General features: G+C 41.8%; 1 pseudogene; it reads right to left on the bottom strand.

The window, feature by feature from the left end:
* Positions 1-498: 498 nt before the first annotated feature.
* Positions 499-14,110, bottom strand: LOC103269746 (annotated as a pseudogene).
* Between the last annotated feature and the right edge of the window lie 1,421 nt (positions 14,111-15,531).

Below are 15,531 nucleotides of genomic sequence, written 5' to 3' on the forward strand. Positions count from 1 at the left end.
GTTCAACTACACCAAGATTTCTGGGGAAAAAAAATGACTTTTCCACCCAGCAGGTTGTAAATAAACTCCAACAGAGCCTGGCATCATCCTGAAGGAATTCTAACCCCAACACTGTTGGGTAAGTTTACCAAGTTGGCTTCAGAGTAGGCAAACATTACACAGCACATTTTTTAAAAAGACATGTCTATTCAGTGTCTTGATCAGAGTATTACATTTAGCAATCAACATCATGGGTGTCAAAAGAAATCTACATTTAAAACCCTTTGTTGGAATGCTTTACACTTTCCACAGAACAAAAGCTAAAATCACCTGTTATACAATTAGTCACAAGCACAGTCCTCAAGAGTTCTGTCCATATACATGGGTACTGTTTAAACTTGTCTTCTTTGTAGCAGTTAGGCCTTGTCACCACTGTGCTTGGCTGAGTTCACAAATCTGTATCTCCCCTGTCACTTCTCTGGCTCTCCTCTCTTGCTAAGCTTTGTTTTCTGGAAGTAATTAAAATCTGCCACTGTCATAGCTGTTGCTGCTAATGGAAATACCATAGCCACCTTGGTTTCATGGTTTGGCAAAGTATTGGCTTCCACCACTATAGGGACCAGAGAATCTGCCTCCAAAGTTTCCCACCCTCATGGGTCCCAAATTTGAAGACTGATTGTTGTAACTGCCAAAATCATTGTAGCTTCCACCACCTCCAAAATGGCTTCCATCATTACCAAATCCATTGTAGCCTTCACCACTCCCACTATATCCAACACCAACACAGCTGCCTCCAAAACCACCATGACCACTGAAGTTCCTCCATGACTAAAGTTGTCATTTCCACTGAAACCACTGCCACAACCACCATCAAAGTTTCCAGAACCACTTTGGCCTCTTTGGCTGAATGAAGCCCTGGCCATCTCTTTCTTAGACAGGGTTTTTCTTACTTCACAATTGTGGTCACTCACAGTATGGGATTATTGAATGACGATTTTATTCACGATGGTCGTCAAAGGTTATGAAGGCAAATCTTCTTTTCTTGCCACTGCCTCAGTCAGTCATGGTTTCAATCACTTCATTTTCCCATACTGTTCTAAATAATCTCTTGGGTGATGTTCTTTAGTGTCTTTAGTGCCACCAACAAATATCTTTTGCAAAGTTAAGTGAGCACCTGGTCTTTGAGAATCCTCCCTATATAGAGCTACCTTTGTCTCAACAACTCTTCCATCCACTTTTGTGGCCTCATATTCATGCTGCGTTCTCCTCCTCTACAGTGGCATACGTGACTAGCTCAAATTCCATGGAATGCTAATTTGGGCCTCTCATTACCACACAGTCCGGGAGTGTTCCCAATTCCTCAGGTTCTCATGGGTGGTTTTGAAGCTCACCCCTCCAATGAAGAGCTTCCGTACCTGTTCATGTTCCTTGGAGCACTCTGAGATAGGTATAACAGTGGTGGGGAGAGACACTTTAGTGATGCTTCCTCACAGGCCTAGTAAGCTAATGAACGTATCTCTGTGACTTTCAAATCTTAGATTTTTGACAGAGTCTCATTCTGTCACCCAGCCTGGAGTGCAGTGGCTTTATTATCACTACTGCAGCCTTGACCTTCTGGGCTCTGGAGATCCACTCCCTCAGTCTTCAAAGTAGCTGGTATGACAGGCACACTCCCCCACACCCCACTAATTTTTTGATTTGTTGTAAAGATGAGTCTTGCCTTGTTGCCCAGTCTTGTCTCAAACCCCTGGCTCAAGCAAGTCTTTCACCTCTTCCTCCCAATATGCTGGTATTACAAGCATGAACATCCACACCCAGCCCAAATTGTGATAACAACACATCTGACTGTGGTTATGTTTATTCTAGTTGGAGTTTGTTATATTTCTCGGGTTTTTTTTCTTTTTCTTCATTACATTTCAGAATTTCTCACACTATTTTTGTTTTCTCCAGACAGTCTGTATTTTAAACAGGTTATTCTTCTCTTTGTCGATATTCTTCTGTTGCTGATTTTCTTTGGTTATCTGTATTCTTTTTTAGCTTGTTAAGCATTGATAAGGTGGTTATTTTGATTTTTTCACCAGGGATTATTTATGTCTCCAATTCTCAAGGTTGATTTTTGAATTCTTGTTGCTGTTCTTTTATAATTGAGTCATCTTTCTCTGAATCTTTGTATGCTTTGTGAGACTTTCCTAGCATTATGTGATTTAAAGAAGAGCTATGCCGGGCTCAGTGGCTCAGCCTGTAATCCCGCGCCTTTGGGAGGCTGAGGTGAGTGGATTGCCTGAGCCTGTGGGTTCGAGACCCACCTGGGCAACGAGACCTCATCTCTACAATAAATCAAAAAATCAGCCGGGCATGGTAGCGCACACCTGTAATTCCAGCTACTTGGAAGGCTGAGGTGGAAGGATCGCAGGAGCTCAGCGGGTCAAGGCTGCGGTGGCCGGGAGCGGCCACTGCACTCCAGTCTGGGCGACAGAGTGAGACTCCAACTCAAAAACAAACAAACAACAAAAAAAAGAGCTATTTCTCATAATCTTTATGGAGTTGTTTTCTCTACATAAATTGTGACACTGATCACCATGTTAGAGATTCTAAGGGACTTTCAAACCTCTTCTAATGATGTGTCTTCTCTGGAATTTTGCATCTCTTCTTGCAGTTAAATAGTTTGACCATGTTTATTTTCAAAACCTCATAATTACTATACCTGAAATGCCTATGGTACTGAAATATCTCTAATCCTGTAAGCGCCTGCAGCATCAACAGACTAAACTTATCATGCAAAGTATATCACATCTTCTTAACTCTGTGAAAAAAGAAAGAAGTCAATTCTTGGGCAAATCACCAAATTATAGAAGTGTGGACTCATGTTGCACAGTTTTCTTTCTTCCCTGAGAAAGAAGACATGAGGTGGAAGAGTTTAGGGTGGTGAAAGTGACCAAATTCTCTTCTAAGTAACTTTTCTGTTAAGTTCATATATTTATAAATGAGTTTGAACATGTAATCTGTATTTTGCCTTCTTGGTATTGTTTTTAGCATAGTATCACTTTATGTTAGATCTGTACTATATCTTCACCTGAGTCTAGTATGAGGGTTATATGGTTATTTTTATTATTTTTAGCTATGAATTCTCATAACAACGAAGACCTTTTGCCAGAGGGGAGCATAGAAGTGTCACTCACAAAGGTGACATATGGAAGATATGGTCTGAAGAATTTACACTTAGGGATAGGTTGCAAAAGTGTGAATGATGATAAAGGGCAAAGAGGATGTTATTTTGTACATGAACATTACAATTGTAACAAACATGAGAGGGTCTTTTATCAGTGTTCCAAATTTATAATCCATCAGATTATCTACATTCTAGCAATGGTTTACAAATATAACAAATATAGCAAAACTTTAACCATTCCACAAAATGAAATCAATATCAGAAATTTAGTTTTAGAGGAAATTCAGTCAGTTGTAACATATGTAGAAAAGTGTTTTGTAAGCCAGCAAATCTAAAGAGTCATAACTGAATCCATACACAAGAGTAACTCTACAAATGTGATAAATGTGGGAATGCTTTTCACTCTCATAATGGATTTGCTGGACATAAGACCATCCATACTGGAGAGATACCCGACAAATGTAAAGAATGTGGCAAAACCTTTTTCTTTCATTCAGAACTTGCCTATCATAGGAAGATCCATATTGGAGAGAAATCTTACAAATGTGAAGGATGTCACATAACCTTTAACTTGTACTCAAGGCTTATTCAACATCAGAGAATCCATTCTAGAGAGAAACTGTACAGATGCACAAAATGTGACAAAGCTTTTAACTTTTATTCAGTTCCTACTTGACATACAAAGATCCATATTGGAAAGAAACCTTACATATGTCAAGACTGTGGCAAGGCCTATCGCTCTCATTCAGGACTTTATGGACATGGGAGGATCCATACAGGAGAGAAACGCTACAAATGTGAAGAATGTGGCAAAACCTTTGCATATTACTCAAACATCACTATATATCAAAGAATCCATAATGGAGAGAAACCTTACAATCTAAATAATGTGGCAAAGCCTTTCATTTTTATTTATCATTTGCTGGACATAGGATGATCCATACAAGAGAGAAATAATACAAATGTGAATGATGTGACAAAACCTTCAGGACTTGCTGGACTTACATGGATCCACTTCATGTTGGAGTGAAATCCTACAAATGTGAAGAATCTGAGGAAAACCTTCAATCTCTACTTCCACCTTATTCCACATCAGAGAATCCATAAAGGAGAGAAGTCTTTCAAATATAAAGAACGTGGGAAACATTTCACTGTTGCTCCAACTCTTCTCAACATGAGGGAATTCATAAATGATAAATTCCCTATATCTGTAATGACTATGAAAGCTATATCTATCGGCTGAGCTTAGTGGCTCAGCCTGTAATCCCAGCACTTTGGAAGGCCAAGGTGAATGGATTGCCACTGCACTCCAGTCGGGGCAACGGAGTGAGAATCCAACTCAAAAAAAAAAGAAAGCACATCTATCAAAATAGAAACCACAGAGAATCTATGGAGAAAAACTTTACAGATGTAAAAATTAGTTCATTGCCTTTACTTATAACATAGATCTTTAGAATGTAGAAATGTAAACACTGTCTAAATTCTTTAACTGTTTCTAAAACTTTTTTTTGAGTTGGAGTCCCACTCTGTTGCCCAGACTGAAGTGCAGTGACATGCTCCCGGCCACTACAGCCTCGACCTGCTGGGCTCTGGTGATCCTTCCATCTCAGCCTTCCAAGTAGCCAGAACTACAGGCACTAGTTTTTGACTTATTGTAGACTTTTTGACTTATCATAGAGACAAGGTCTCGCCTAGTTGCCCAGGTCTTGAACTCGCAGACTTAGGCAATCCACTCGCCTCGGCCTCCCATATATCTAAATTTTTGACATTAGAAAATTTGCGGCTGGGTTCAGTGCCTCAGCCTGTAATCCCACGCTTTGGGAGGCCGAGGTGAGTGAATTGCCTGATCCCGCGGGTTCGAGACCCGCCTGGGTAACTTGGCAAGACCTCATCTCTACAATAAATCAAAAAATTAGCTGGACATGGTAGCACACACCTGTAGTTCCAGCTCCTTGGAAGGCTGATGCGAAAGGATCACTGGAGCCCAGCGAGTCGAGACTGCAGTGGCCAGAAGCAGCCACTGCACTCCAGTCTGGGCGACTGAGTGAGACTCCAACTCAAAAAAAAAAGAAAAAAAGAAAACAAAAAGAAAATTTGCATTGGAGGGAGCTTCCACAAGTTTATCAAATGTGGAATGACTTTCTTCAAGAAATATGCCTTAAATATGACCATGGTGTTCATGCTGATATCTTTAAAGATACAATGTATGTGAAATCGTATTTAATGAACAGTCACATTTAAATAAACATCATATAATTTACACTATAAAAGACCATGGAACTAATACGTTCCATGAGTACTCTAAATTAGACTGTTGATTATAGGGACTGAGTCAAAGACAAAGCAATTACATATATTATTTGTTTACAAGTTGAATAGGATTTTTTTTTTTAAGAGAGTTGTAGGACCAGCTTGATGTCTCAGCCTGTAATTCCAACACTTTGGGAGTCTGAAGCCAGTGGATTGCCTGAGCCTGTGGATACAAGACCAGCCCGGGCAACTTGGCGAGATCTCGTGTCTACAATAAATTTTTTAAAAAATTAGCTGTTCATCATATTGTGGGCTTGTAGTTTTTGGCTACTTGCAAGGCAGAGACAGAAGGATCACCAAAGCCCAACAGGTTGACACTGGGGTGACTGTAAGCATACCACTGAACTCCAACTTGAGTGACAGAGTGACACTCTGACTCAAAAAAAATGGGGGACATATATTCTGTATATAGTTTTGTTTTCACATTTACAAATTTTAGGATTTTTTTGAAAGCACACAGTGATGTAACTCCAGTTTCAAATAACTTGATGCTGTGTCTTCATGTTTAGTGTTTATGTGGAAGTTTGTGGTCAGTTATTGCTACCTTCTAGCTATGACACGACCTCTATGTTAGATGAGCATCATTCATCTCAAGTATTCCAGGGATGATGAGGGACACTGAAATGTAAGATGCATTAAGAGGGCTAATTGGAGAGGCTTCTTTTGAGTCACATTGAGCAGAATTGTAATTTCTTCAGGAGGTGGGTGCTGAGGGTAAAATTTGAGGGCACTGGAATAAATCACAAAGAAACAGACAACCCCTTCAGACAACCCCTGATCTCTCAATAAATCAGCTTTAAATCTGTTTTATTATTTTTTTTGGAATCTGCTTTTAAAAAATCACAAAGAAACATTCAGAGGTTTAGACTGATGTATCTTCAGATTGTTAATACTTTTAAAAAGTCTGATTATGCAAAGTGTGTTCTTTGACTATAATGAAATCAGTTTAGAATCCAATAACACAAAAACAATATAAACATCTCCAAGTCTTAGAAACTTAGAGTGTAAGGTTCTAGGGAAACAAAAAATATTGAATTGAGAGACAATGAAAAGACATATCAAAATTTGTGAGACACAGCAAAAGTCACGCCCATGAGTAACTTATAGCCCTAAATTATTATATTAAACTTGAATATGTCTCCAAATAATCTAATCTCACACATTAAAAAAAAAAAGCTAAAAGAACAATAAACTAAACTAAGAAAGCCTAAATTAAACTCAAGGGAAGCCTAAGGAAGGAAAAGAAATAACATAAAATGAAAACTTAAAAATGCTAAAAATAATTACAGCAGACACTTGAATCCTTTAAAAAAAATGAATACAACATACACATCTCAATCAAGGCTGACAAAGGAAAGTCAAAAAACAAATAACAACAGAAAGACACTACCATTCTGGGAATAAAAGAATATCACTACAGACTCTGAAGACGTGTGTGTGTGTGTGTGTGTGTGTGTGTGTGTGTGTGTGTTATGACTGCTGTAAGATAATGCCACAGTGGGTGACACAATAAATAAATAATATTTCTAACAGTTCTGGAGGCTGAAAGTCCGACATCAAAGTCCCAGGACAATTGGTTTCTCCTGAGGACTCTGTCCTTGGCTTACATATGGCTGCCTTCCTGTGTCTTCACATAGTCTTTTCTCTGTGAGTGTTCCAACTTGGTGTCTTCTTGTTCTTCTTATTACACTCACCCTTTTGACCCAATTAACCTCCTTTTTTGCGAGTCATGGTTCCATTTTGTTGCCCAGGCTACAGTGTAGTTATGTAATCATGGACCACTGCTGCCTTGACCTCCTGGTCTCAGGTGATTCTTCTGCCATAGCCTTCCTTGCAGCTGGGAGTACAGGTGTGCACCGCAACACTCAGCTAGTTTTCTTTTTAGTTTTCTTTCTTTTTCTTTTTAGTAGTGTTGAGGTCCCTCTGTGTTGCCTTGCCTGGTTTCAAACTGCTGGACTCAAGCAACCCTCTGGGCCTCACACTCCTGTGCGGCTAGAACTACATTCATGAGACACTACTCTTGATCTAATTACCTCTTAATTGGTCCCAGCTCCATGTACATTCACAATGAGTATTAAGAGTTCAATATATGTGCCATTGCCTTGCTAGAGTCTGGTGTGATCATCTGCTCTTTGAGCTATGGCTGTTGCCATGCTTCCTGGTTTTGGCTCCCTCCCCTGCGTTGGGTAGGTGAATCCTCTCTCTCTCTCTCTCTAATTTACTTTTAAATAAACTATATTTTATAATCTAATTTCTGTGCAATTTTTGCATATTTCATATGGCATGAGATCATATCCCAGACAGCCACACCCCCAGTGGGCTTGACCTAACATTCTGGAGCCCCACTGGGAGCATGTAACCCTAACATATTTGAAGGTCCTACCAAGGTCTGCTGCTCTGTCTCATTCTCCTCTTCCACGGAGAACTGTTGCGCTCTCTCTCCCCCCCAAAAGCCTTCAGCTTCACCCTCTTCTATGCTCCACACCCTCTTGCTCCACCCTTCCCTCCACTCTCCTTCCAGCACTCACTACAAAACTTAGGACATGAGCAGTGCCAAGCAGTCTCTTCCTAGGAGTTGAGGTGGGGCCTGTGGGTCTAGTGATCCTCAAGCTTCCTGGTGCCCATGGAAAGTTCCCAGAAGTCTCTGAGGCAGTAACTAAACTGCTTGAAATAAAAATACACAGTCCCAGTTGGATGCAGTGACTCATGTCTGTCATCCCAGCACTTTGGGAGGCTGAGGCGAGAGGCTTCCCAGAGTCCAACCTGGGCAGCTTGGTGAGACCTGGTCTCTACAATAAATCAAAAATATTTGTGGGGTGCAGTGGTACATGCCTGTAGTTCCAGCTACTTCGAAGACTGAAGTGTAAGGATTGCCTGAGCCCAGCAGGTGGAGGCTGCAGTGACCGGAAGCATGCCACTGCAGTCTAGTCTGGGGGACTGAGACGCCAACTCAAAAAATAATAATGACACCGTGTTCCAGGTGCCACCTTCTGGCCCTTTCCTGTTTCTCCCTCCTGTCATCACCAGGCTTTCTACAGCCACAGTGTCTGCCTGTCTATCCCCCTCAGGCTTAATTCAAGGACTGCAAGTCTGCACCAGGGTATTTTCTCCCTAGTACACAGCATAAATTAGTTCTCTGCAGATGATCAGAAGAAATATAATATGGATAGAATTTGATATGAACATATACAATATCTGACAATTAAGTTCACAAACTTATCCTAGAAAAAGAGCTACGTACTTCATTGCTGAATGAATATCACTGTGATCTCCTTCAAAGTACTTGCTTACAGAAGCTTTGGGCTGATGCCAGGGTCTAGTCCCCTGATCAAAGCTATTTTGGAACTCCTAGAAATGGCCATCAGAGCTGTCATCATGAGAATGACGGAGTTTGCATTACAGCAACAAACATTAAATTTTTTGTAAAATGACCAGATGCAGTGGCTTTGCCTGCAATCCCAGCACTTTGGGAGGCAGAGATGAGAGGATTACCTAAGCCCAGGAGTGTGAGATAAGCCTGGACAATTTGATGAGACCTTATCCCTACAATAAATAAACAAATAAGCAGGGCATGTTAGCGTGCACCTGTAGTTCCAGCTACTTCAAAGGCTGAGGCAGAATGATCACCTGAGCCCAGTTGGTCAAGGTTAGGGTAGCCATGAGTGTACCACTGCACTTGAGCATGGGCAACAGAGGCCCCAATTCAAAAAAAAGTTTGAAAACAAAGATAAAGTGACATTGAATATAAGAAGAATTTGGAAAGTAACATAGTGTGATGGTGACTTTTTTTTTTTTGGCTGGAGTCTCACTCTGTCACCCAGGCTGGAGTGCATTGGCCGCTCCCGGCCACCGCAGCCTCAACCTGCTGGGATCCGGCGATCCTTCTGCCTCAGCCTTCCAAGTAGCGGAAACTACAGGTGTGCGCAATCACACCCAGCTCATTTTTTATTTATTGTAGAGATAAGGTCTCACTAAGTTGCCCAGGAGGGTCTCGAACCCTCAGGCTCAGGCAATCCTCTCACCTCAACCTTCCAAAGCACTGGCATTACAGGTTGTGCCACTGAATTCGGCTGATGGTGACTTTAAAAATACAGTGAGTGTATTTAAAATTACACTGAGATAGCCAGGCATGCTGATGAGCATCTGTATTTCCAGCCACTTGGAAGACTGAGGTGGAAGAGTCACCTAAACCCACCAGGTAAAGACTGTGGTGGCCATTACTGTGCCAGTGCACTCCAGCTTGGGTGACAAGAGTGAGACTCCAAATAAAAAAAAGAAAATACACTGAGAAAACAAAGGAATACAAAGTTCAAAAGTAGAAGACAGATATGGAAATGCACTACCCAATGAAATTCATGAGGTCAAAGAGAAGGTGTGGCCTTGCTGTGCCTCCCTGAAGAATGAAGTTCAACATGTGCAGAGACTTTGTCTTCCAGTGCATTTGCTTCCTGCAGGTCTTCCTTACTCACCCAGAGAGACATGACAGAGCCCGTCTAAATGTTCAGAGTCTTGGGATCAGCAATTATGCAATGTGAATCCTTTAATACTAGTCACTTCTGATAAAAGTATAACCAATATAATATGCAGTAGAAGCCTCATCACATTTTAAGTGAGTGATGGATAATGTTCCAAAAATGACGTTATTCTGCCATGTGTCAAATAATTTAGAAAACAGAACTTATTATTTTTAAATAAAATGTGTGCAATTACTTTTTTGTGTTAACATTTTAAAAGTTGATGTCAAGGACATGGCTTCTGTAGTTCAATGTCCATCATAAGTTGATATACCCTTATAAAGCCTCTTACCCTTTCACTTTCATTATATCATCAAATAGAGGAATAACTTTTTATTTTTTCTGTTTTTTGAGTTGGCGTCTCACTCTGTCCTCCAGGCTGGATTGTAGTGTCAGACTCATGGCCATCCCATCATCTACCTGCTGGGCTCCAGCAATCCTTCTGTTTCATCCTTCCAAGTAACCAGAACTACCAGTGCCTGCTACCATGACTGGCTAATTTTTTTATTTATTGTAGAGATGAGGTCTCGCCGACTTGCCCGGGCTAATCTGAAATGTTCAGGATCCCAAATTGCTGGGATTACAGGTTAAGCCATCGAGTCCAGCTGAATTTTTAAAAAGTGTGCACATATTAGTATGTACACATTGGGCTTCTCTTAGTGTATGATGCACATAAAGACTTTTATGTTTTATTTATGCTGATTCTTCCACCTCAAACTTCCAAATATCCAGAATTAAAGGTGTGCACTACCATGCCCGGCTAGTTTTTGTTTTACAGTAGAGACAAGGTCCCACCAAGTTGCCCAGGCAGGTCTCAAACCTGTGGGCCCAGTTAATCCACTCACCTCGGCCTCCCAAAGTGCTGGGATTACAGGCTGAGCCACCAAGTCTGACCAAATAAATGTCTTCTAAAATGCTGAGAGGAAAACAAACTTGAACCAACCACCAGTGTAACCGTGAAGCATTGTTGGGAGCTGACCACGGAGGCCCACCTGAACGTTAGGGATCAAGGTGGGCTGTGGACCCTGAGACCACTAGGATGTGTTCAGGAGCTATTGGCCCATTTCCTCTTCCCTTTTTTGCTATTTGGCACATCTCATCAGAAGGAACTCTGCTGACCTAAGCTGAAGGCTCTGTGACTGTGACAGGCATGGCTAACTCTAGAAATTCATTGTTCCTGTTTCCCATGAACTGTGGTTTCAGCTTAGGTATTAGATATAATTCAAAGTCAGGTCACATTTGAGAGCCTTCTATATGGTACAAGCTTCTTTATAAGATTTAAAAGTATATTTTTAGAATTAGTATATACATATGTAGAGCTGTTTTCAGCTTTAGATGGTATAGATGATTATCTAGAGTTACCAGAAATGGCCCAGCATGAACTTTGGACTGGGCCACATTCCTAAGGGCCCAGTGTGTACTTTGGATTGGGTTGCATTCTTTTAAACCAGTTTTTAGCTACAGTTAGTGTAGGGTTTTTCTACTTATTATAGAAATTGAATTTATTTTACTCATAAAATGTATTGTAGAATAGGTCATGCTAACATCAGGAATTATGTTAGTTCAATCATGATCAAACATCATATTTTGAGGTATATAAGAATACAGCTAACTTTAGAAATTTCATTGTTCCAATTTTCTTCTATAGTGGTTTTGGCCTTTGTACAATTTACAGTTTATATTTGGGTTTAATTTTTAGAAGTTTTATTGCTGATGATCAGCTTTATATATTAGGGTTAGGAATTAGAAACTTTTACAGAAATTAAGATAGATATACAGGATTTTAGAATAGCCACTTTGTTAAGAGATTGTAATCAATTGTTCCTAGAAATGGCCCAGCATGATCTTTGGACTGGGCCACATATTCTAGGAAATGGTTTGAGCTATAATTAAGAGTTTCTATAGTGTAGGTAGAATTACCACAGAATAGAAAGGTATTAGGATTTAAGTTAGTCATTAGGTGTTGTGTATGCATAAGCTTTAGAAGTTATTGATTATTAGAATATTATGATATTAGAATTCTTGTATTGCTTTTGAGGGACATTAACCAAGCATAAGGAACAGTGAGATAATTTAGGGATTGTCCTTCCTCATGCTTGGGAAAATGCCTGGTGGGTGGGGGATGTCCCTCAACCACCTGGCTTTGTGTTCACATGAAAGTCTTGTGATTTAACCTGTGAAAATTTGGGATAAAAGACTTACACTCTGTCCCATTAAATGGCATCTGCACTAGACAGACTCCAGTCTCTTTTTTCATTATCCCCTTCCAGTTTTGCTGATGCTGACACGTTTCCAGGGACCCCCCCAAAACCTGCAGGGATTGGCCCCCTGCAAAACATCAATAGACAAACAAAACGAGCTCCATTTTAGATGCAGGTGGATCTCTCATCTCTGATCTTGCATGTAGCTAAAATAAACTTGAAATGCTAAAATTGGCTGGGCCCGGTGGCTCGAGTCTGTAATTCCAGCACGTTGGGAGGCCGAGGTGAGAGGATTGCCTGAGCTCAGGGGTTGGAGACCAGCCTGGGCAACTTGGAAAGACCTCATCTCTACAATAAGTCAAAAAAAAAAGCCGGGTGTAGCCGGGTTCGGTGGTTCAGCCTGTAATCCCACGCCTTTGGGAGGCTGAGGTGAGTGATTGCCTGAGTCTGCGAGTTCAAGACCCGCCTGGGCAGTGAGACCTCATCTCTACAATAAATCAAAAAATCAGCTGGGCATGGTAGTGCATGCCTGTAATTCCAGCTACTTGGAAGGCTGAGGCGGAAGGATCACAGGAACCCGGCAGGTCAAGACTGCAGTGGCCGGGAGGAGCCACTGCACTCCAGTCTTGTCTACAGAGTGAGACTCCAACTCAAAAAAAAAAAAAAAGCCGGGTGTGGTTGTGAGTGTCTGTGCTTCTGGCTTCATGGAAGATGGAGGTAGAAGGATCACCTGAACCCAGCAGGTCAAGGTTGAGGTGGTGGTGAGCATGCTACTGCATTCTAGCCTGGGCAACAAAGCAAGACTCTAACTCAAAAAAAAAAAGAAAGAAATGCTAAAAAGATGAGGTAGGAACAAGTATGCAGGTGTGCAGAATAACTCTGTGAAAGGGGAAGTAGGTGCACTAAATCAGTTAAATTAAATTTGAGTGACCCAAGAGATTAAAAAAAATCAAAAAGAACTATTACTATATGAATTCCTACCCCACGTTCTGCAACTGCTGCTAGCAGTGTGTGAATGTTAAGCAATAAGCCCCTCCCAGACATTCCTTTGCTTAGATAACGGTAGACTGGTGGTGCCAGCCATGCCCCCAGTGGGTTCTGCCTTGTTTCAAACCTCCTGCCTGCTTGCTAAACCTAGCTTATCTGGCATTCCATTCCGCCCATTTGGCAGTTACTTGTCCATCACAAGTAACTAAGTCTGAGCCTACGCAAATCAAACTTAAATCAGCCAATCAAAGTCTTTGTAACTGCGTCATATAGTTTTTATCCAATCCTGTGTGCACAAGTTTGTAAAGCCACCCCACCCCTTCAGAATTATGTATAAAAGGTGCGTGTTAGCCTGGGTCGGGGCTCTCTCATCCCTGAAGCTGCTGTGTCGGCTTCAAACGTGAGCTCAGACTCGAGCCTGAATAAAGACCCTCGTGTGTTTGCATCGGAGCTGGCTCTTTGGTGGTCTCTCGGATTTTGAATTTTGGGTTTAACATTTGGTGGCCCCAGTGAGATTCCAGAGACCTCCTAGACCCTAGTCCGGAGGTTCTCAATGCTGGTGGGTGAGTGCACTCTATCGTCTTTCTGTCTGCCTGTTTATTAGCTTGTCTGTCTGTCTGCTTGTTTGTTACTTGTTTTTTAGCACGCTTCTTGTGGGATATCGATATCCAACCCGTAAGGCCGGAAGAAGGTGTGGATGGATGTGCCCTGGGGCCACCGGCCAGGGATCCTGGGAGATGTCCCAGGCCCCCCATCTGGAGGACAGGGCGGAAGCTGTCTGTCCTCACCTGTACCTGTAAGGGAGTCCAGAGTGCTGAGATGCGTGGACCCAACCTGTGTTCAGTTTAGCTCCCGGACGCACTGGTGGGCTGGCGAGAGGGGATCATCTGGTACACCTGATTTTTCTGGTACACACCAGTCCCCCATTTGGAGGATAGCGCTGTCCTCATATCTGAAGGTATCCCAGCACCAAGAGGCATGGACTTGTCTTCAGATCGGTTTCATCTGTCTCCACGGCCGTAGGGAAATGTATTTTTGTGTTGATGGCATCATTTTGTCTGCTGTGTTTGTGTGTGTGTTACTGTGGACGGAAAACATGGGACAGAGATGGACTAATCCTTTAACTCTTATGACTGATCATTTCTCGTACATAAAGGAAAGGGCTGATTATCTGAAGGTAATCATTTGCAAAAAAAAAAAAAAAAAGGCCGTCAATGTAGAATGGCCATCTGAGGGCATTCACTAAGTTTTGCTTTGCACGTTAAGCATATTATCTTCCTGTTCTCTGTCATGACCACCCGGATCAGGTGCCTTACATCCTTGTATGGCAGGATGTAACTGATAACCCCCCCATGGGCCAAATCTTTTATTCCACCCAAACAGGGCCGATGCTCAGAGTCCTGGCCTCACAGGAAACAAAGCCCGGCCCGGGCAGCTGAGGTGCAGCACTGTGATGCTTGCCCCCCCTTGCGAGTGGGGCAGAGCATGTGAGCCATGGTCTGCAGCCAGCACAGCCTCGGGGCCTGCCGCACCCTACCCGCTGAGGCCCTGGGGGCCTGGGACAGATGCTGCACACGGAACCTGCCCTGCTCTTGGCAGAGAGAAAACTGAGAACAAAGAGGATTAATGAGCATAAGCAAATCAGTGAGAAAACTTTCAAAGTGAGTACAAAAGCTTACAGATTCTAAATACTGCTGCGGAAGAATTTCTGCTAATAACTGTGGCTCTATCATTTCATTTTAAAAGTATACCCTAGAATCCTCAGTAAAATAAGTAATATAAGTAATATAAGCTATATATATAACCTATATATATAAGCAATATATAAATAATGTAAGTAATATATGTAAGCAATATAAACAATATATAAGTAATATAAGTAAGTAATACATGAGTAATATAAGTAAAAGTATATAAGTAATAAGCAATAGAATATCTCATTACAGTCTTGCTTTAACTGAGGTCAAGTCAGACACATTAACAGAGATTGTCTGGCTAGCAAGGTATCGCTGGCTTACACGGCATACCGTCACCACTTACTGGGGCTACTCTACCAAAAATCTTATGTCCCAAATGCCAAAAAGGCTTTCATTGGGTTAGAGAATGCCTATTTAAATTTCATAAAAATGGTACTCCTTTAAATTAACAGAAAGCCACCCTGGCTCAGAAAAACTTCCAGAGGGGCTAGCCCCAGTCCCACATGACAATAGGGGCGCAGCCACCACCATGAACCCATTTGTTCCTTTTGCTCCATCACAAAACTCATCCAAGCCACCCTAGGGAGTACAGGACTGGACTTGTGTTCCTCCACCACTACAATATTAACTCCGGATGTTCCGGTGACCCCAATTACTACGGGAGTAAAGGGCCC

The sequence above is a fragment of the Carlito syrichta genome, unplaced genomic scaffold (assembly GCF_000164805.1).
Source record: "Carlito syrichta isolate Samal-C Ts95f unplaced genomic scaffold, Tarsius_syrichta-2.0.1 Scaffold309475, whole genome shotgun sequence".
Classification (NCBI taxonomy): Eukaryota; Metazoa; Chordata; class Mammalia; order Primates; family Tarsiidae; genus Carlito; species Carlito syrichta.